The sequence below is a fragment of the Mauremys mutica genome, chromosome 6, assembly GCF_020497125.1.
Source record: "Mauremys mutica isolate MM-2020 ecotype Southern chromosome 6, ASM2049712v1, whole genome shotgun sequence".
Lineage (NCBI taxonomy): Eukaryota > Metazoa > Chordata > Testudines > Geoemydidae > Mauremys > Mauremys mutica.
In genome coordinates this window covers 109175226-109197584 of record NC_059077.1, presented here as the reverse complement: position 1 = coordinate 109197584, position 22359 = coordinate 109175226, and the positions used below count along the sequence as shown (strand labels likewise).

General features: G+C 41.3%; 1 long non-coding RNA gene across 1 annotated transcript in view; it reads right to left on the bottom strand.

The window, feature by feature from the left end:
- The window catches only part of LOC123372340, a 192353-nt gene that overhangs the window by 148722 nt on the left and 21272 nt on the right, over positions 1–22359 (bottom strand). The window lies entirely within an intron of this gene.

Genomic DNA, 22359 nt, shown 5'->3' with positions numbered 1-22359 from the left:
AATAGCCATGCCTGCCAGACTTTGAAGTGAGATTTACTGCGCATAAAATGTTGAGACACAACAAATTCCATATTAGGAAATATTTCTGCTAAATTTCATTCTTTGTGGTACAGAATTAGAACATGTTACATTTTGCCTCACATGCAATATCTAGTTGATCACAACAGAAAATCTTCATCGGATCCCTATCTCAAAGCCTCCTCATATAATGAGGAGAAAAATACTTGTTTCTACTGAAGCCTGCCCTATGGAAATAAAGGAAACTACATACGTGTTTTTCAGCACCAAAACAATGCAACAGGAAACTAAAAAGATAGCCAGTTTTAAATTCATTGGAAGCATTCTTAACTGCTAATGTGACACAATGTTCTGGACAAACCAACTCTCTATTCCTATTTAGAAGCAAACCTAACATTCACTTTCCTATAGAAGATGTTCCAGAATGTTTAAGCTGAGTTTATTGAAATGTGTGTGGTTTCAAATGGGATGTACACAAGTTATCATTTCATTTGTTTTCAAAGTAAAGCTCCAACAAGCCTCAGCCTCAATGTGATCAGCACATACAAACATATAACAAAGACTGGTCCTGCAAGCTAATGACCTAAATAAATAAAATAAAAATAAGTAATTACCCATATGTTACATTTCTATAATTATATGGATTCCAGTGTATTAAAGGTGGGAGGGTGATATTTAATAAGCCCTAATAAATAGTATTTTCCACACAATCATATATTTTATGGTTGGAGGGGACTACTTGGATCATTGAGTTGAATCACCCAACCCATATAAGTGTTGGAGTTAGTCTGCTCTAAGTATCTAAACATTATATCCAATTTTCTCTTGTATTCTGAAACAGCCCCCCCCACCCCAAGAACTTCCTGAGGCAAACTATTCCATTCTCAGAATTATCTTTGATATTTTTGCCTTTTACTCATGTCATCTTAATTAAATAAATTAAATAATTCCTCTACTGCCTTTGAAAAAAGAAAAACAAACCACCACACAACATGCACTCTCTCTCAGGTACTTAGACTATTTTCATGTCTCCTCTTTGTCAACTCCCTTCCAACTGTACCTATCCATTTATTTCAGTCTCTCCTGATGACACCATGCCCTCTAGTACTGTAATCATTTGTGCAGACCTTCTTTCCACCCTCTTAAATTTATCAATGTCCTTTCAGTATTACTTACCCCACAATTCACAGTTCTAGTTGTGGCCTTTAAAAAAAGAGGAATTAACACTTCTCTAGACTTATCAAAAAGTGTCCCTGCAAGTATGGCATATCCCATTACAACATTTCCTTTATAAAATTACAATCGCCTCATGCACTCATGCTTAGTTTGTGATCTAGTATCGCCTCCAGATCGCTTTCTGCATTGCTGCTCTTTCTCTCACCAGCTTTTTGACATTTATGTTTCTACTGGGTATTGTTTCCCCACTCAGAGTGGTATTAGCTAGCATTAGTCCATATACTGAAGCTCATTCTGTTATTCTATTTAAGCTTCTCCCATGTCCTTTTGAAATTTCACACTAAATTCCACTGTCTATACAAGCCTCCTAATTTGACTCCATCAGCGTGTTTGACGACTATGATAATCACCTCAGATCTTATATGAAGACTATAACTAGTTCTCAGTATAGATATGTAGGGAAGCTAGCTTGATACTGCAAATTAGGCTGCACTAGAGCAATCTTTCCCAATGGCACCTTCCACTGGAGTCCTATATGCTAAATAAAGTTAAAACTTAGCAACGGTATTTTCCTTCTAAGGGAGCAGTTAGGGCCTTCCACATCCCATGGGAGTTCCAAGGACTTTCTGTTCCTTAAGGAATATGTCAGAGAGATCATTTGATTTTAATGTCTGTTCATTTACTGAAATGCGCCTTGCATTCACGTGCAAAAGTGGTTCAGTCCATTAATAGGGAGGCCACAAGCAAAGGAGTTCATCCAATAATATGATACAGGGTTTTTGCTAAGCTTGATTTTATTGTTGCCCTGACCTACCGTGATGGGTTCAGTAACAGAGATCCCTTTGGGACCATCACCTGACATGCTGAAATTACCTCTGAGCCCGTTTTCCCTGCCAGCTTGGGACTTCCAGAACCCTGACTTGCTGAGCCAGACATGCTAGGCTTGCTGAAACACAGGCCCAGCTTCAGGTCCACACCCCGAAAGCTGCAGACTTAACTGAAAACAGCTCAGCAGGTTACCTGTTTCCAGCACCCAGACACCCACTTCCCAGTGGGATCCAAACCCCAAATAAATCTGTTTTACTGTGTATAAAGCTTATACAGGGTAAATTAATAAATGGTCTGCCCTGTATAACACTGACAGAGAGATATGCACAGCTGTTTGCTCCCCCAGGTATTAATCACTTACTCTGGGTTTATTAATACACAAAAGTGATTTTATTAAGTATAAAAAGTAGGATTTAAGTGGTTTCAGGTAATAACAGACAGAACAAAGTAAGTTACCAAGCAAAATAAATTCTAAGCCTAGTACATTAAGAAACTGATTACAGGTAATATCTCACCCTCGGAGATGTTCCAATAAACTTCTTTCACAGACTAGACTCCTTCCTAGTCTGGGCCCAATCCTTTCCCCTGGTACAGTTCTTGTTAGGTCCAGCAGACATCTCAGGTGGTAAGCAGGGGTTCTCTCATGACTGGCAGCCCCTTTGTCCTGCTCCAAACCCTTTTATAGGTTTGGCACAAGGTGGGAATCTTGTCTGTGCTTGTCCCCACCCCTGCCTCATCAATAGAAAAGTATAAGGATTAAGACGGATTCCAGTATCATGTGATGTGACATGGTCACATGTCACTGTAAGACCCCTAGTCTCCATTCTTCCTGGGTTGGCCCACACCCACATGTACACAGGAAGGTTTGCAGGTAAATAAACCATTTACAACCAATTGTCCTAGTCAATGTGAACCACCAAGATTCTAAATCACCATTAATGGCCCACACTTTGCATAATTACAATAGGACGTCAGAGTTATACTTCATATTTCTAGCTTCAGATACAAGAATGATACATTCATACAAATAGGAGGAATATATTCAGCAGGTTATAACCTTTGTTATGATACCTTACAAGAGACCTTTTGCATAAAGCATATTCCAGTTACATCGTATTCACATTCATACGCATATTTCCATAAAACATATGGAGTGCAACATCACACCTACTAAATCCACCCCCACTTGTTTGTCAGTTTTGCCAACTTGCTGTGTCTTGAAAGCTCAGGCAGAGGCTGTCTTGTTTGTTACTTGTCTGGACACTGCTTAGCACAGTAGGGCCCTGATCCTTCCCTGGGCTATTTAGGCACGATCATAATTTAATAAAAAAACACAACTTGGGGTAAAGCTTCAATGAACTGAGGCTCAGTTACTTATGTGCAAGTTTTGATGCAATGCAGTAGCACAATCAATGCAGTCACCTCCCTCTATCCCCCTGTGCCCTCCTCACTATGCCCCCTTTAGTAACACTTCATTCAGATTCCCCTACCACAGAATTCCCCCCCACCGTAGTCCCCATAACCCCCCCAAATGTCCCCAGAGCTCCTGTTTTGCAACTCCTTAGCCAGCAACTTAATTCCTCAGCATGTTCCCTCAGCCATACTGCCTCAACTATGCTGCCTCCCCCCACCCTCATTCCAGTAATCCCCTGCTCTGGTAGCTGTGTTCTTCATGAAGAGTGGAGCAGCGGTACTAGTTCTCCTCCTCCTGCAGCACTTCCTCCCCTATCAATGTCATTGACACGTCTTTGAAGAGAATTCTGGGGCTGAAAAGCATGTTGAAAGAAATTTGTTTTAAGGGCAGAAGGGACTATAAGGAAGACAGGAATTCAGATTCTACCAGTGCTTCTGCCCACATAGGGTAGGTTTAGTTAGGAACTCAGAATTTGTATTACATGACTACCCATGGACTAAACCAATTATGCTAATAACTCGGAAGTACACCATATAAAGCTCCCACATGAAAAAGCTGAACTGAAATTTCCCCAAACAAAAGAGCCGGAAAATGTGCTCACCTTTTGAATATAAACAATTCCCAGGAATAGCTGTATTTCCACAGAAATTCTGCAGAACTCAAAGACAAATTGGGGTGTCTTGTTTTGCATGGCTGCCGTGTATTGTTTTTCTCAGCAGCCATGACAGGCTCCACATCCTTAACACAATAACACTCTTAGAGCCAGCTGTCAGTATCACAATTAGTTCCTCCTTTGTCACTCATTTCCAGTATGAAGTTATCCTGAAAGTAAGATGAATTCATTCTTTTCTATGCTAAACAGAGATCTACAGAAGGTTTTCTGGACAGTTTCCTGCAGCTCTGTTTTTCTAGATGTGGCCATTAATCACATGGTATATCGTTATATTTTGGTATAAAAGTGGATTGTTTAGTCAATGATTTAGCTGTCTTCTCCAGTGCCTCCCCATATTATATTACTGTAATTTACCTCCCATGTAGAGAAATCTCAAAACAGTATTGATTTTTCTAATTTGCTAACTGTGCTGTGTTTTATCTAGTAAAATGGTATCTGTTGTTAGACCTGCAGAATCATTTCTCTCTAGCAGTTATTCCACCATAAGTACTACAACATGGATATCCATTGAGGATGTTCCCATATATGTCTGTTATATTCAATGATGTACAGCATTAAAGAGCATGTTTATTCCTAGGTCCTTTTTCTATATGGCCCAACTCTATGAGGTGCTGGACATCTCCTGAAAGGCACTGAGCTCATTGAAGGAAGTGCTCAGCACCTTCTAGGCCTTTGTCCTATGACTTTAGTCACTAGGCATTACTGAGGATGGATCACAGTATCTCCTCTGAAACCCAATGGTAGCTTCTGAGAAACCGCAACCCCCATAATGAAATAAAACAGAAAACAGGGGCAAAATACATTTGTTTTGTAAAACTAAATTGTCTAATTTCCAAGAATTTTAGGAGATTTACGAATAGTATTTAAGCAAATAAACATCTTGGTGTAAAGGTTATTTAAAAAAAAATAAAACTGCTCTTGTAACAGTGTCAAAGAATTTAAAAGATCCCAATTCTCTAACCTTATTTAGGTGAGGACTGTACATGCCAACAGTCAAATGGCCTGATTCTCCCCTGCGTTACTCCAACTTTATACCAGTGCAATGACATTGATTTCAGTGGTGTTACATCAGCATAAAACCACACTAACACGCTGGAGAATAGCGGCAGTCTGACATTTGGAATTTGGCATGGAAATAGTCCTGGCTGGGAAATAATGCATGAGGGACACTGTTCTGGAGGAAACTGGTCTTAATTTGACCATGTTAAGAGCATTTGAAAATCACATGCCAAGCATGCATAATAGTTTGTTGCTTAACCAGTTAATTGTCCACCTAATAAAGTCTGTGTCACACGTATCAGTAGTTTAAGTGTGCAGTAAGCCCTTGGACCCCCCTTATGGGCCCCACGTTCAACTAGACACTTTTCTACGTGTTTGTGAAACCCAAGATCTGGTCAAAGAGATCCAGATATTCCTTTGATTTCTGGGCTTCAGCGGTTTATGGCAATGGTGACTGGGTTCTCACTCTAGTCTCACTCATATGCTCTCTTCAGAATTGTTCTTAAGACAACAAAAGCCCTGGAGACTGAAAAGCCTTCCTCTGTAGTTTTGTTTTAGTTTTCCCATTTTAGAACCCGTTCAGACAAACATCTGATCATCCTAATCTTACTGGAATCATCCAAACCTTTGGGAATCCCATTAGTCCTCTCTCCCCGTCTCTTCCCTGCCTTCAACCATTGCCCAAAGAGTTCTCTGCTCCTATTTGCTGTCACTGTTTGGCAATTGTTTTGGCACTCTCTCCTTCCAGTATCTCTTGGTGGCCAGTCAAGGAACCTATGCCCGATGTTCAGCATTATGTATTCTCTTTATCAGACAGCTAGATGGAGTGTTCCAATGGTGGAAAACACAGCAGCTCTTTCACTGCTCCCAGGATAGTGATTTAGGGCACTCTGAGGTCCCTCATAAATTGCTCATAGTGCAGGAAGGGCATACAAAATCCCAGCATTCATATGGATACTCCCTCCCATAACAAGACATTTTCCCTCCCAACCTACCAATACAAAATATTGAATTGTGAAGAGGTAAGTACTCCCCCACTTCTGAACAGCAGAGTTCCAGATTTCACCCTATTTTCTTTTGCACCATAAATGGCACGCTGCATTAAAAACTGTGTTAAAATGACAAACTATCAATTTAAGGCCACATCTACACTTGGAGCTTGGATTCCCAGCTCATGTAGATGTACTCTGGGCAGCCAGCTACTTGCTGCTGCCTGTGTGACCATGGCTGCACTACTATTTTGAGAGCTAGCACGAGTAGGTCTACTTGAGCTGGGAATTGCACCAAGTTCCCAGAGTAGAATTTAGCCTAAATTGCCTGGGGTTTCTTGGACCTCCGTGCAGGTGAGGGGACTCTACAGAGAAACATACAATCTGGATCTTGAGTAGTCAGTCTGAATAGAGCCAGCCTACAGCAAGGTGGATTAATTTTTGGTTCGTGTGCTTTTGGGTTCTGGATTCTAAGAAATAAATTAGTGTTATATTGCAACCTTTCAGAAACAGCATTTTATGTTTTTTCCTTTAACTTCTCCATGCATGCCTTGAACATAGCACATGGCAATCAAACTACTGAGGATGGTCTCATGGAATTTCACTTAGCACATTCAGTGAGTTCTGACCAGGGCCGGCTCCAGAGCCCAGCGGGGCAAGCACCCGCCTGGGGCAGCCCTTTTCCGGGGGGGCGGCAGGCTGGGCCGGCGGACCTGCCGTAGTCATGCCTGCGGGAGGTCCACCGGAGCCCCGGGAGCAGCGGACCTGCCGCAGGCATGACTGCGGAGGGGACGCTCGGCCGGCAGCTCCAGTGGACCTGCCGCAGGCATGACTGCGGACGGTTCGCTGGTCCCGCGGCTCGGCTGGACCTCCCGCAGGCATGCCTGCGGCAGCTCAACCGGAGCCACCGGACCAGCGAACCGCCCGCAGCTGCGGGAGGTCCAGCCGAGCCGCGCGACCAGCGGACCCTCCGCAGTCATGCCCGCGGGAGGTCCGCTGCTCCCGCGGCTCGGGGGCGCCTCCCGGGCATGACTGCTTGGGGCGGCCAAATTTGTAGAACCGCCCCTGGTTCTGACATCCCAGCTAGGATTGCCAACCCCCCAAGATTGGCCTGGAGTCTCCAGGAATTAAAGATTAATCTCTAATTCAAGATTATGGCAGGTGATGAAATCTCCAGGAATACATCCAACCAAAATTGGCAACCCTAATCCCAACATGAGTGTGTTTGTCGACAACCGAGAGGACAACATCCTAGGGGACATGCTTAAAAAGGCCTCAGATCAAGACTGATAGACTTTTGCTTGGGTGACTTTACTGAAGAGGACACAGAAGCTACTGAAGGCTCATCTTAACAACTGACTCTCTCTGTCAGACGTTAAAAAAAGGGAACATAGATGGCCCAGAGATTAAAATAAGGTGGCAGCACTGGAAGAGTTTTGTCTAGAACTAGGAGAAAATATTTGATTTTTAAATTAAAAACTGGAGCATCAGGGAATGAGTCCAGAGCTGATCCGTGGCCTCCCACTCATGGCCACACAGAAGCCTCCATATACATTTGGAAGGGCTACAGGCAGTTATATCAGGAGTGTAGAGTGTCAGTGTGGGAAGCCTGGAGTGTATTAGTACAAGCTCAGCTCTTTTTCAGCTCCACAGCTTGCAGTTGTACAGGGTCCCTACTCCCTTCTCTTTTGCAACTCATAATGCAGTCTCTTCTTTCTGTTGTGGAATTTGGCATCCCATATCTCCTCTGGTTTTTATGCAGCTTGGGTGGTCTAAGGTGTCTTTTGCTGGATTCTACCCAGATATTTAACTTCTTCTCTATGCAATGTAGATACTAACTAGGATTTTACTCTCTTGAATTCTGACTAGCCTAATTTACAACCGGCGCCTGGATATTGCAATACCATGTGGTCTGGTGATCTGAAACTAATAATTACTGATGCTGTCCTTTCTGATCACTGCTTAATCATTTTTAGTTCAGATTTGCAATTCCACCCATCCATCATTTGCCAAACAAGCACTTAAGCACCTTGATGTTTTCTTAACCTCTGTGGCAGAAAAGTCCTTATGGCTAACCTACCATTATCCATAGATACTGCAAGTACAGCATTCAACAGGGTTTGATTTGTTTGCGACACACTAGCCCCTGTTAACACCAAAGCACTGATATTTTTGCTATTCATGAAACAACCATGCATTTTCAATTTGAATATTATAGATTGACTAGCTGTTTTGCCTGTCTGACAGTGCCCTCACAAACCAACAAACTGAGACTTCTGCTTTTCTGTTTAACTTTGTCCAGTTAGTCATTCCTGAATCCTCCCAACCCACCTCAGCCTTGTGTATCTGTCACATCCCTTTTGTCATTTAGACAGTAAGCTCTGAGGCAGGGACTTTGTTACATGTCTGTACAACACCTGGACCAATCCTTGTTTGGGGTCCTATGTGCCACTGCAATACAATTAATGCATAATAATGCACATTTGAGCTGTCTTTGCTTCAGAATGAACCAGTCCAGTATACCTGCATAGTCTACAGTCTCTTCCTTCATACTACAGCCAATGGGCATCAATGTGAATGTTCACCTGCCACTCACGGCGATGTTTTGGATGCCTATCTTTTTTTGCTTAGAAGAAAGTTGCTTTTATAGAGGCCTCTCTAGCCTTTCCATTTAGGCACACAACCCTCCGTTGGTGAGGCTAGCTGTTTCTTTCACAGTCGCTCAATTATTTCCATATGCTCAATGGAGACATCCAGTTTTCTTCCTTCCATGAGGACCACGATCTGTACTGCTGACCTTGCATCCATTAGACTGGTTCAGAGAAGTCAGATGTTTGTTAATCCTCACTCCAGTGAAATGTTTTAATACACACACTCACACAATATGTAAGTATGCACTAGATCTTTCTGCCTATAGATCTAACTCATCTGTCTACTTTTAACTCCTTTAGTACCCGCAGACTAAATAAACTAACCTACCAATGTCTATGGCGAATGTGGATCTCGGCAATCTTAAACACACCCTTTCAGTATTTCTACCATAATTTTGACACTGAGGCTGCACCAGAATCCTCCATCATCAGTGCAAAACATTACACTGAATTATTTTTTTTTAAAATCACCCCTGGAAACTATTACCTGAGAATTGCTCCCTTTACAGAAATACAAAGTTTGATTCTGCCCAGCCATACCCAGGATGTCTGTAATACACAAATATATGTTGTAAAAGAATGCTGTATACGAAGATGATGCTATTGGGAACAGAGGAAAAGAGAAGGTCTGTATGGCAGCCATGAAGATTTATAGTCTGATATATGCATGCCACCACAGAACATATTCAAGAGACAGTCACTGAAATCAACTAACTTCTGTCCTTCTAAGTAGTTTCCTTTGTTACTTTTTGCTAAAGAGTATGTAACATCTTAGCTATTTATTTACACCTTTGTCCAGGGGCACTGAAGACCACAAACTGCCCTAAAAAGTTTTGTGCTGTTTCACAACTGGACAGGGCATGGCTGGACCAGTACAATTTACCCTTCCTTTTCTACTGTAGGATACTTACCTTTAATTTTGAAGGATTCGGTGAGGTATCCCCTTTCTCTCGGTTACTTTATGAGACTAGCAATGGACACATACTGCATCTATATTAAAACATTACCTGTGCCTGAGTTTGAGCCATCAAGGCTCTGAACACTCTGATCCTAATCCAGCAAAGCACTTAAGCATATGCTTAACATTAAACATTTGCTTCAGTGCTTAGTTGGATTGGGCCCAGAGTGCTTAGAATCTCTTGGCACTTTGCAAGATCGAGCCCCCTATGATTTCAATAGGGCTACTCACATGAGTAAAGCCAACAGTACAGGGCTAAATGGCATTAATAGCAGGTATATTTCCTCCAATTTATTTAAACATACCGAATGAAAAAGAAATCACTGAGAATAACTGGGCAATATGATCTGTCTCAACCATGTGCAGATACTTCTCCTCAGCCTCATCCCTACAAGACACCAAGCATTTAAAATGGATGCCATCTTTTTCTTCCATTCCGTTACATTACACTTCTATTCCTTAACATTTCACTTTGTTAAAGAAAAGAACAGACGTGCGCTGTTAACAAGGCAGTGCAGAGGGACGAAAATAATCTTTACAACTTTCAGTCCTTTCCCTCTATTTGTTACCGCTTCCTAACTCTTTCAGAGAAGAGAAATACGGGAAATGATTTGCAAACTATTATTACTGTTTTTATATGGCAGTAACGCCATGAGCCAGGACCCCATTACACTAGGCACTGTACAAACCAAAACAAATCGATGGCGCCTGCTCCAAAAAGCTTACAATCCAAGTATCAGACAAGAGATAACAAACAGAGGCAAACAAACAGGAAAGACTGATGGGGGAGCAGAAGGATTACAGCACAAATCATTACATGCCCAAGATCAAATTCGGCTCCAAAGTAAGTAGATGCAAGTCAGCTGGAAACCAGAGGAAGAACCACCTCTTACGCCAGACATCACAAACTATCGTCCAACCAACTCCAATTTTGTATCTATTGTCATCATCCCCATCTTTTCCTAGACAGGAAAAACCAAAACAAAACCCAAACACTGATAAATCTGAGGTAAATCCTTTTTTCTCTTTTGGTGTCTGGAACTAGGCACTGCACAGGGTTAATACTCAGCTCTTCAGATTTGGAGCCCCTGTTCAAATATAGGACTATATCACGAACGAAAAGAGATTTGATCATTTTAACCTAGACAGAAATGGATACATCTACCACACTGCCAGTAGCCTCTACTCAGGAATGGGCCAAGATTAGAACAGAAGGGTTGCTGAGGGTCAGGATAGTGACATACAGACAGAACTGTGTCAGGGAAGCTTGCACAGCCTCTAATTGTACTATACAGTAACTGCTTCTTGCTTCTGCTAGAAATCCTTTGTTTCCATGAGCATTAAAACCCAGTGTACATTTCTCATTAAAATACGTTTTCCTTGCCTTATTTTTCATGATAATTTCATTTTAATATTTTTCCAGTGATTGCATGTATACATTTTTACAACTGCCAACTGAATCATAAGTTGAAATTCAATACTATGCTTCAGGTCTCTGATGGTATTTATAAATCTAGCATTTTAAATATAAAATATTTCACAAGCATACAAAATAAAGAGAAAGGGAACAAAATCATGTGTTGCATTTGCGTTGAATTTGATTTTTAATATTAATGTCCATTAGGCTTGGTATCATTTGGCAGACACCACTTATTATTTTAATATATTTTTATGCATTGCAGCTTAGTATAACATAACACTGACACTCAGCATAACATTAATAACTGGATTATTTCTACTAGGGTTTGCATCTGGAGGAACTGGAAGTAGCAGTTTGAACTGTGTCTACTGCTTTCAATGTATAAGAAGCTAAACTTGATCTTCCCTAATTCCCAGCATCCCAAAAGAAAATGCCTTAGAGGAATGCGTAGGAACAGAGCTTGAAAAGCAAGCATATTTGATGATATAATTTACCTTAGTGTGCACCTAACTCAGGTGCAAATACCTGATGTATATGAACCAGTCTAGATGCACGCAGAGTTAGTCAGATGCCTATCTAACCATGTTCATGCGGAAATATTCAATACATGCTCCCATATATTTTACTAGACAAGTTTACTAAGGTCCATCATTTTAAAGTATATCGTTTTAAGCAAACTTTCTAGATGGGATGGACCTGATGGGGGTGACATATGGGTAATCATTGTAAGAGAACATTTAGTTGGAGGTTAGCTGCTGGTTTTTAGCGGGATAAAATTTCTGTCAAATGCACCTAGAGCATATGGATAGCTGCCTCTTCTTTTGCATGATTGTAATACAGCAACATCAAAAGGAAAAAAATACAAAAAATTAAAAGTTAGATGTAATTATGTGCAGTTACACACCTGCTTTTGAAATCTTACCCATAACAAATATTCATAGGGCAGCAGTTATAGTTAAAACTCCCAAACCATAAGGTAAACCATCATAGTTTACCTGTGAGCTACAGAGTGACAAAAGGCAGGAGGAGAAGTCTCAAATACATGAAGTTATGGCAGATACTGATGTAGTGGGAGATTCTCAGAGACCCCAGGTACTTCAGTAGTTTTAGAAGGAAGACTTGCCTAGATCAGAAAGCCAATAGAAGAATGAACATCTCCAGAGGTTACAAAGAGTGATAAGAGATGGATAGCCTGAAGAGAAGAGTAAAGTGACACATGAAATCAGAGAATAGTTTACCTGCAGAGAAGAAATCAATGAAAATGATGAACTGCTATTCAAGGGAGATAAACTGATTATTCTAGCTTCCATGAGAAGGGAGATGCTACAGATAATCCATCAGGGCCATTGGGATTTGAGATGGGAAAGCTAGGAAGCCATGATATTATTCATTAGCCAAGTATTTAGCCTATGTTCTTGAGATCCAAATGCTTAAAGTTTTCTAAAGCATTGAGTGATTTCATTCACAGACATCTTTTGCAAACTGTGGATACAGATCTGTTTTACTCAAATGATGGAACTGGATGTACTTCAATAGGAAATTACATATCACACATGCTTAGAGGAAGAAACTATAGAACTACCACTAGTACCATTACAAAAAGAAGTACTATTATAGCTAATTATCAGAAACAAACTATTCAGGACTCCTTGTATAATGAATTGAACACAAAGTATCAATATACCAGCAATTAGCTACAGAAATGTTGGATGGAGTTTGGGGACGGGATATATTATATGAATACGAAGCAGATCTTTAAATAGTTTGTAAAAAAAAAAAAGTGCAGCCTGTCAAAAGAATAGTATTGACTCGAGATCCTAGAGCAGCATTGGCTTTCACAGAAAACACTTATTCATTTACACTAAGGCTCTTTTGCTCATCTCTGCCAGTGTAAAGGGAAGTAGGTACAACTATAAATGTCTCACTTTAAAAGTGTATTTACACTGCCAGAGCAGTGCAATAGGACCTTAGTATAAATAACATTAGAATCAGGCTCGCCTAACTTTCTGGAAACATTGGAACGCAGGTGAGGGGGTGGGGGGTAAAAGAATCCCATGAGAGAAAACAATCAGAGGCACAAAGAGGTTAATGGCAAGTGGCTTGCCCAGCATACACAGTGGGGACAGCGGCAGAGCACAGGCAGAAACAGGCGTCTTATTTCTCATTCCTAGCTTTCAAGCCCAACTTACTATCAATACTTCATGCTCTAAAGTGGTCAAGATGAAAAATCTCCCATGGGGTTTAGCTTGCACTGCTGAACTCACTAAATTACAATGACTGTATGTTGTTACCTTTCTTCTGTCTCATTGTGGAAAGTCTGCCCACTATTTTTTCACATAGATGTTCACTACCTCTTACCAGAGCAGAAAGAGGAAAGACAGGAAGTAAGGCAAGAGACCATCCTGGCTTAACCAGGAGCTCTTCAATGATCTAAAAATCAAAAAAGAGGTCCTACAAAAAGTGGAAACTAGGTGAGATTACAAAGGATGAATATAAACAAGTAACACAAGTATGTGGGGACAAAATTAGAAAGGCCAGGGCCCAAAACGAGATCAAGCTAGCTAGAGACATAAAGGGTAACAAGAACTACAAATACATTAGAAGCAACAGGAAGACCAAGAAGACTAAGGACAAGATAGCCCGGTTACGCAATGGGGAGGGGGGAAACAATAACAGAAAATGTGGACATCGGAGAAGTGCTAAATGACTTTATTGTTTAAGTTTTCACCAAAACGTTCAGTAACAGTTGGACATCTAATTTAATGAATGCTAGTGAAAATTAGGTAAGAGGTTAAAATAGGGAAAGAACAAGTTAGATGTCTTCAAGTCACCAGGGCCTGATGAAATGCATCCTAGAATACTCAAGGAGCTGACTGAGAAGATACCGGAGCCATTTGCGATTGAAAAGTCATGGAAGACAGGGAAGATTCCAGTCCAGAGGAGTGGAAAAGGACAAATATAGTGCCAATCTATAAAAAGGGGAATATGTACAGCCGGGGGAATTACAGATCAGTCAGTTTAACTTCAGGACCCAGAAAGATAATGGAGCAAATAATTAAGCCATCAATTTGCAGACACCTAGAAGATAATAAGATGATAAGTAAATCAGCATGGATTTGTCAAGAACAAATTGTGTCAAACCAACCTAATAGCTTTCTTTGATAGGGTAACAAGCTTGTGGGTGGGGACGGGGTGGGGAGGGAGGGGGAAGTGGTAGATATGCTGTATCTTGACCTTAGTAAGGCTTTTGATACTGTCTCGCATGATGTTCTCATAAAACAAACTAGGAAAATATAACCTAGATGGAGCTACTATATGCATAAATGGTTGGAAAATCATTCCCAGATATTAGTCATCAATGGTTCACAGTCAAGCTGGAAGGACATATTGGGATCCCACAGGGATCAATTCTAATTCCTGTTCTGTTCAAAATCTTCATCGATGATTTAGATCAGGGATCAGCAACTTTTCGCACGTGGCCCGCCAAGGTAAGCCCCCTGGCAGGCTGGGCCGGTTTGTTTACCTGCTGCGTCTGAAGGTTTGGCCGATCGCGGCTCCCACTGGCCGCGGTTTGCTGCTCCAGGCTAATGGAGGCTGTGGGAAGCAGCACGGGCTCAGGGATGTGCTGGCCGCTGCTTCCCGCCGCCCCCCCATTGGCCTGGAGTGGTGAATTGTGGCCAGTGGGAGCCACGATTGGCCGAACCTGCGGACGTGGCAGGTAAACAAACCGGCCCAGCCCCCCAGGGGGCTTACCATGGCAAGCCATGTGCCAAAGGTTGCCAATCCCTGATTTAGATACTGGCATAGAGAGTACTTTTATGCAGTTTGCAGATGATACCAAACTGGGAGGGGTTGTAAGTGTTTTGGAGGACACAATTAAAACTCAAAGTGATCTGGACAAGCTAGAGAAATGGTCTGAAGTAAAAAGGATTAAATTCAATAAATAGCTCAGTGGTTTGAGCATTGGCCTGTTAAGCACAGGGTTGAGTTCAATCCTTGAGGGGGCCATTTAGGGATCTGGGGCAAAAATCTGTCTGGGGATTGGTCCTGCTTTGACCAGGGGGGTGGACTAGATGACCTCCCGAGGTCCCTTCCAACCCTGATATTCTATGATTAGAATGACAAATGCAAATTACTCCACTTAGGAAGGAACGATCAGTTGCACACATACAAAATGGGAAATGATTGCCTAGGAAGGAGTACTGTGGAACGGGAACTGGGGATTATAGTGGATCACAAGCTAAATATGATTCAACAGTGTTGCAAGAAAAGCAAATATTCTGAGATGCATTAATAAGAGAGTGTTGCATGCAATACACAAGCAGTAAATCTTCCACTTTGCTCCACCCTGATTAGGCCTCAACTGGAGTATTGTGTCCACTTCTGGGCACCATGTTTAGGAAAAGATGCGGACCGAAAAAAAAAAAAAGGAGCAACAAAAAATTATTAAAGGTCTAGAAAACAGGACCTATGAGGGAAGATTGAATAAACTGGTTTAGTTTAGTCTGGAGAAGAGACAACTAAGAGAAGAAGAGGAGGGGATGTAATAGTTTTCAATTACATAAAAGGTTGTTACAAGGAGAAGGGAGAAAAATTGTTCTTCTTAACCTCCTAGGATAGGACAAGAAGCAAAGGGCTTGCATTGCAGCAAAGGTGGTTTAGGTTGACATTAGGCAAAACTTTCCAACTGTCAGGGTAGTTGAGCACTGGAATGAATTGCCTCAGGAGGTTGTGGAATCTTGATCATTAGAGATATTTAAGAACGGATGAGACAAACACCTGACAGGAATGGTCTAGATCAGGGGTCGGCAACAGGTGGCTCGCGGCTCGCCAGGGTAAGCACCTTGGCGGGCCGGCCCGGTTTGTTTATCTGCCGCGTCGGCAAGTTCGGCCGATCGCGGCTCCCACTGGCCGCGGTTCGCGGTCCCAGGCCAATAGTCCTACCTGAAGTGCAGGGGGATGGATAAGGAGACCTCTTGAGGTTGCTTCCTGTCCTATGATTCTGATTCCATGAAGTCTACTCTGGGGCCTTGTTATGCCAGTTTGTTAAACTGGAAGGCTCTCAGATACGATAGTGACGTCCACCAGTACAAAACCCTAACATACAAACATAACACCGATTGTTGCTTCCAGATACTATTTCATGGACATTCACATTCCAAGTGTGTTTGGCACTTTTAGGAATTTGTTAGAGACAGAAATAAGAATTAGACCCAACAGAAAACTTATCTGAATCTAAAGTCACATGAAAGTTATTTTAAAATAATATTTTTAATGTCTTTGTTAATAATGTTTGCCTTAAAACCTCATTGGAACAAATTACTACCCTACCCTTTTACACAAGAACTTATAGAATGGCCCAAGCAGTAGAAATCAGATGTTGTTTCAATTCTAAGATGAGAGGATCTGAGGGTTTGGTTTGTGCCTATCTCTGCTTAGCAACACTTTCAATTTAAAACACAGGAAACATTGAACAGGGTTATACGTTTCTTCTAGAGCAACAAAAGTAAGGGTCACGTGACTTATTCAAATACCACAATAGTTGGAAATGGCAAATGTCAAAAATTCAGAAATTCAGTTGGAAGAAATACCCCTCAAAGTTCTTTTTACAGTATTTTGGCATTTTTTGCTCCTGTCTAGACCTGGAAGTGAAGATGAATATGAAAACAAAAACTAAACTGTCTTCAGTTGATTTAGTTTGACGTATCTCCACTGAAGTCAATAGAGCTACAAGGATGTAAGCCAATTTAAGATCTGGACCTATATTTTTGAAATTTTAATGCCCATTTTTCAAAGCTCAAAAGATGTAGGGTCCTGGTACAATCTGAGTTTTAGGCAAAGGTTTGGGGGAAGAAGAATGATCTTGTGGTTAAAAAAAATCACATCACTGGGTGTCAGGAGAGCTGGCTTTTATTTCTGGGTCTGCAGTAGCCTTCATATGGACAAGTTATTTAACTTCTATCTAGAAGAGGGAAAGTAATAGTGCTTTGCAAGGATATTGAGAGTTTAAATTCTCAGGCCAGAGCCTCAGCTGGTGTATATTAGCCAAGATCCACTGAAACCAATGGAGCTGTGCTGATTTACACCAGCCGAGGGTCTTGCCTACAGTTTTTAAAGGTGCTTTGAGAGCAGTGAATGGAAGGCATCATAGAAGCGAAGGTCAAGATTTTATTTTATCGGAAATGGTTGGCTCATGCTTTCACAGTGGCCCTGCTCTATTGGAGCCTTGCCTTTGATTTCAATGAGTGCGCCACCAGGCCCCAGGCAAATGTAACCTCTTCTCATCCAACAAACCCAACAGTTTGTTAAGCTACTGCTGAAAATGAATAGACTGAAAACTAAGTGACAGTACAATACAGTGGTTAGGGTGCTAGCCTGTGATTCAGCAGACTCAGGGTATGTCTTCACTACTGGCCAGATCGGCGGGCAACGATCGATCCAGTAGGGATCGATTTATCATGTCTAGGCTAGACGCGATATATCAATTCCCGAACGCTCTCCCGTCAACTCCTGTACTCCAGCGCTGCGAGAGGCGCAGGCAGAGTCGATGGGGGAATGGCAGCAGTCAACGCACCATAGTGAAGACACTAAGTAAGTCAGTCTAAATACGTCGACTTCAGCTACATTATTCACGTAGCTGAAGTTGCATAACTTAGATTGATCCCTCCCCCAGTGTAGACCAGGCCTCAGGTTCACTTCCCTACTTCTCCTGTGACCGCAGGCAAGTCACTTAACCTCACTGTGCCTTGGTTGTGCCAACTATAAAGTGGGCTAATAGTAACTTCCCATCTCATAGGGGTGATGTAAAGATAAACACATTAAAGTTGTATGGGGGCCATATATGTACGTAAGGTAGATAGATAAATGACTATCAGTTGCCAGAGCACCTTAAAAACAGGCATAAGCCTGTTAAGCCCCTGCAGCTATTTACTCATCTTGTTCTCAAGTATGAAAGGAAAGTTGCAGTGGTACAAGCTGCTGTTGCAAAAAGGAATTCATGTTACCTGATAGAGGGTTTCAGACCACCAGATTTGATTTCTCTAATATTTAGAAAAGATACTTTAAAAAAATACCCAGTGTTAAGTGGACTTAAGTGATATTACAAGAAAGATGAGATGATCTCAGGATTTGAGACTGGCCTTTCACAACGGCACTATTTTTATATTCCTAAAGCAGGATGTGTGAACTGTATAATGTTTTGTGGTCTACAGTTGATGCACAAGGTCTGATGTGCTTGACAAGTGGCATATTGGCAAGGTTTACAGAGCTTGAAGGATAAGCCAAGGCTAGTCTATAAATAACATTAAACAGGAACTTATCCCCCACCCCCCACTTCTTCAGTGTACTGTTGCCTGAATTCTAATAATAAATCTGGAAGGGACAGTTCTGCTGGTATTTCAAAACCTTTGAAACACTGTAAAACATACACACTATATAGTTCCTGGGGTAGAAAGCCTCTCTCTCTTTTTAAATGGTAAAGCTATATACCATAAGGATGTTATATCATTCATGTGATATATAAGCAGCCTCTTTATCACTGCCTTTGCAGTGATTTAACTGAGATACAAATCAACCTCTTTGAGCACAGGAGGACTGGTTAAAAAAAAAAAGAGAGAGATGAAATCAAAAGCAAAAGCACATGCAAATTGAACACGTTGTTGCGATAATAAAATATCTAAAATAAAGATTAAAACAACACCAAGGACCCTGTACATCATTCGGGCAGTGTAAAGTAGCTCTAAAGTGAATGTAAATGAAAGGCCGGAGATATGTAAAAGTGTTTTGGAGTAAATGGGAAATCAGGCCTGAGTGTCAGAAAATATAATTTGATGAAAGCCAAAAATTCAAAATTATGGCTCACACTTTACTGTTTAAGTGCACTGAACATACAACATTTTTTTCCCTCTCTTGACAAAAGCAGTGATGTGCGGAGGCAGAATCACAGATTTCGGACACAAAACAAGTATACTGAGTATTGTGCTAGGAGAGGAAGATAAAGCAGCTCCTTTTTCTGAGCTTTTTATCCCGTTCCAACAGGAAGAAAAGATTAAATGGTTCCTTACAGTGGGGGATGAGTGGCAGCAGATGCTTTGACAGATGGGGGCAAGGGAGGTTTGGCAATTGTGATGAGAAAGGGTTTGCTACAGTCACTGCTCAAGTGTTGGAGACTCTTTTCCTTCCAATCACATCCCCACAGCCAGACCCCTTCAATAGGCACTTTCAATGGATGAGCTCCCAGAGCATGACCCAAACACTGAAGGTTCAGTGGCAGCTCAATTTAAGAAGTTTGGGTTTATTTCTCAAGCTCAAATATGGTGGGTTAACAGTGTTCAGAAGGCACAAAATCTAACTGTCCCAGTTGTGGGGTGGGGAATAGGACTTAAAAAAAAATCAGTAATACAAATAGGTGTTAAACACCATGAAAGAATAATTGTCATGGCAAACTAACTCAGGCATAATTTGGTACAATATCACCCTCACTAAATGTGCGATAGAAAATTTACTCCCAAGACTCTACATGTAAATAGGGAAGAATATGAGACTTCTTTTGCAAAATTAATCTTTGAAGAAAGGCCACAAAATGGTGTAGAGGCTGGTGTAAATCTGAAATCAATAGAACTATACTGATTCACACCAAGTGAGGATCTGCTCCCTTGTCTCCTGACACTATTAGGAACATAATTAAATGAAGAGGAGTGCTCAGAAATGTGGTGGAAAGACACAACATTTAAATAAAAATCTCCTGCATGTTATACAATCTGTGAGGAAAATGCTGCAAATCTCAGGGTAACCACTCCAAGCTATGCCAAAGCTATCTATATCCCTTCCCCCCTTACATTGCAGCACCATAGGGAATGTCTGGTGCCATGCTCCCTGGCTGTACCTGATCTCTGCCCACTCCCTGAGAGGATATGACATTATTAGCATTAATTTATGCAGAAAGTTTTCCATGGTTTTCTTGAGGGATGATGACACAGAAAAGAACTGTCATTTTACTATCATCAAACATAGATATACTGCTAAGAGTGTGCAAAGCACTTTGGCCCCTATCCAAAATGCCCAACGGGTGGTGCTGGTTTCCCATAAGGTTGAATAGTAGTTGTGTGTGAAGCGGGGAAGGGGTATATGTGACAGATTTGGGACCATTTTAGTGATTTTTTTTGTTGTTACTTTCATCTTCTCCATGCCTAAAAGCAGAGACAATATTTGTCTCAGGGAGAGACTTAGTAAATAACTGCCTGCCAAAAATTACATTTAGGATATTCTAGGAAGGGGAAATACAGAATAACATAACAATAAGATATAGGTTAAGATATTTGGACTGTCCTTTGGGACACTGTAATTTTAAGATAGAAAATGCAGTAATCATATTAAGCCCAGACAACAAGACAAAAGACAAAGAGAAATGAGTCTCTAAAGCTGGCCTACATTTTTCAGTCAGTCCCAAAGACATTGCCTTCAACTTTTTTCTTTCTATTTTGTTCTTCTGCATTGTCATTCAGAAAGGCTAGAGTTAGAATATTTATTAGTTAACTTTACCTATTTATATATTAGCCATCTCTCCATCAAGTTCTAATACTTTAATTTCATTCTTTAGATACTGAAAACACCACATTTGGTCATATATACTTTATAGATTACATGCACACTACTTGTATGTATTGTATATTAGCTCATTTTAGGGTCAATGACAACCCTTGTAGAGTATGGTATTATTCAGGGAGAGTATGGATATGACAATGTGGCCAAAGATTCAGTGCAGTTTGTATTCAGGTAAAAAATTGAATTTAAATTCAAGTCACTATTTTTTGTTTTTAAGTAGGGCACAAACTGCTGAATATTTTTTCTTGTTCATGCAATGTTCTTTCCCCCCACCCCAACTCATTTTATGTGTTTCTAAAACTTCAAATGTCCAACTTTGGGACATTGGGAATTTCTTTCTCTCTCTCTCTCTCTCTCACTCACACACACACACACACACACACACACACACACACACAAGCCACCTAAACTAAAAATTACACTTACAATGTTTCAACCAGAAGTAGAAGTTTTGATGATGTCTCCTCAGAGGGCATATGGTATAAAGGACTAAGCACAAGACTGGGAACTAAGTTTTCTGTCATTGATGGCCCTTTGTAATACTGTTTACTTCTCCAGCACTTCACAAATATTTATTCATTCCTTATAACACTCACATGAGGTAGGTAATTTAATTAAAATATGTTAAGGGATGTTATACAGATGGAGGTTAATTATTCCCTATGTCCACTGAAGGCAGGACAAACAGGCTGTAGAATCCTCCACATTTGAGGTTTTTAAGGACAGGTTAGGCAAACACCTGTCAGGGATGGTCTAGGTCATGGATTGGCAACTTTTGTCCCACGGCCAGTTTGTTTACCTGCCGCATCCACAAGTTCAGCCGATCATGGCTCCCACTGGCCGTGGTTCGCTGCTCCAGGCCAATGGGGGCTGCGGGAAGCGGCACAGGCCGAGGGATGTGTTGGCTGCGGCTTCTCACAGCTCCCATTAGCCTGGAGCGGCGAACCGCAGCCAGTGAGAACAGTGATTGGCCGAATCTGCGGATGCGGCAGGTAAACTGGCCCAGCCCACCAGGGGGCTTACTCTGGCGGCTGCATGCCAAAGGTTGCCGATCCCTGGTCTATGTTTATTTGATCCTTCCTCAGTACGGGGGCTGGATTGATGACCTCTCAAGGTTCCTTCCAATCCTACATTTTTATGACTCTATAATTGATCTCATTTTACAGATAGGGAAATTGAAACATGTCCTAGGAACATTTGGGACCATTTTAGTGATTTTTTTTGTTGTTACTTTCATCTTCTCCATGCCTAAAAGCAGAGACAATATTTGTCTCAGGGAGAGACTTAGTAAATAAATAGGTGAAAGAAACAGGGGCCTGATTCACCTTCTCACATTGTTGTATACTAGGAGTAACTCCAATTAATTCAGTTAAGTGGGTATTCAGGGAAAATCAGGGCCCAGGAACATAGAGTTAGGATTTCCAGGGGAGGGACCAGATTTTTAGACTCTATATATTTGACTCCCCTCTATATAAACAAAAATCAACAACTGCTAGGCAAGACTATTTCCAGCTGGAATAAATAGGTCACAAGAACAGCTAGAATGTCAGGTGGATAAGGATGGCCTGAGATACTATAATAACCATACTGTTAGTTTTACTTTTCCCAGTGAAAAGGGATAGCTATTTGG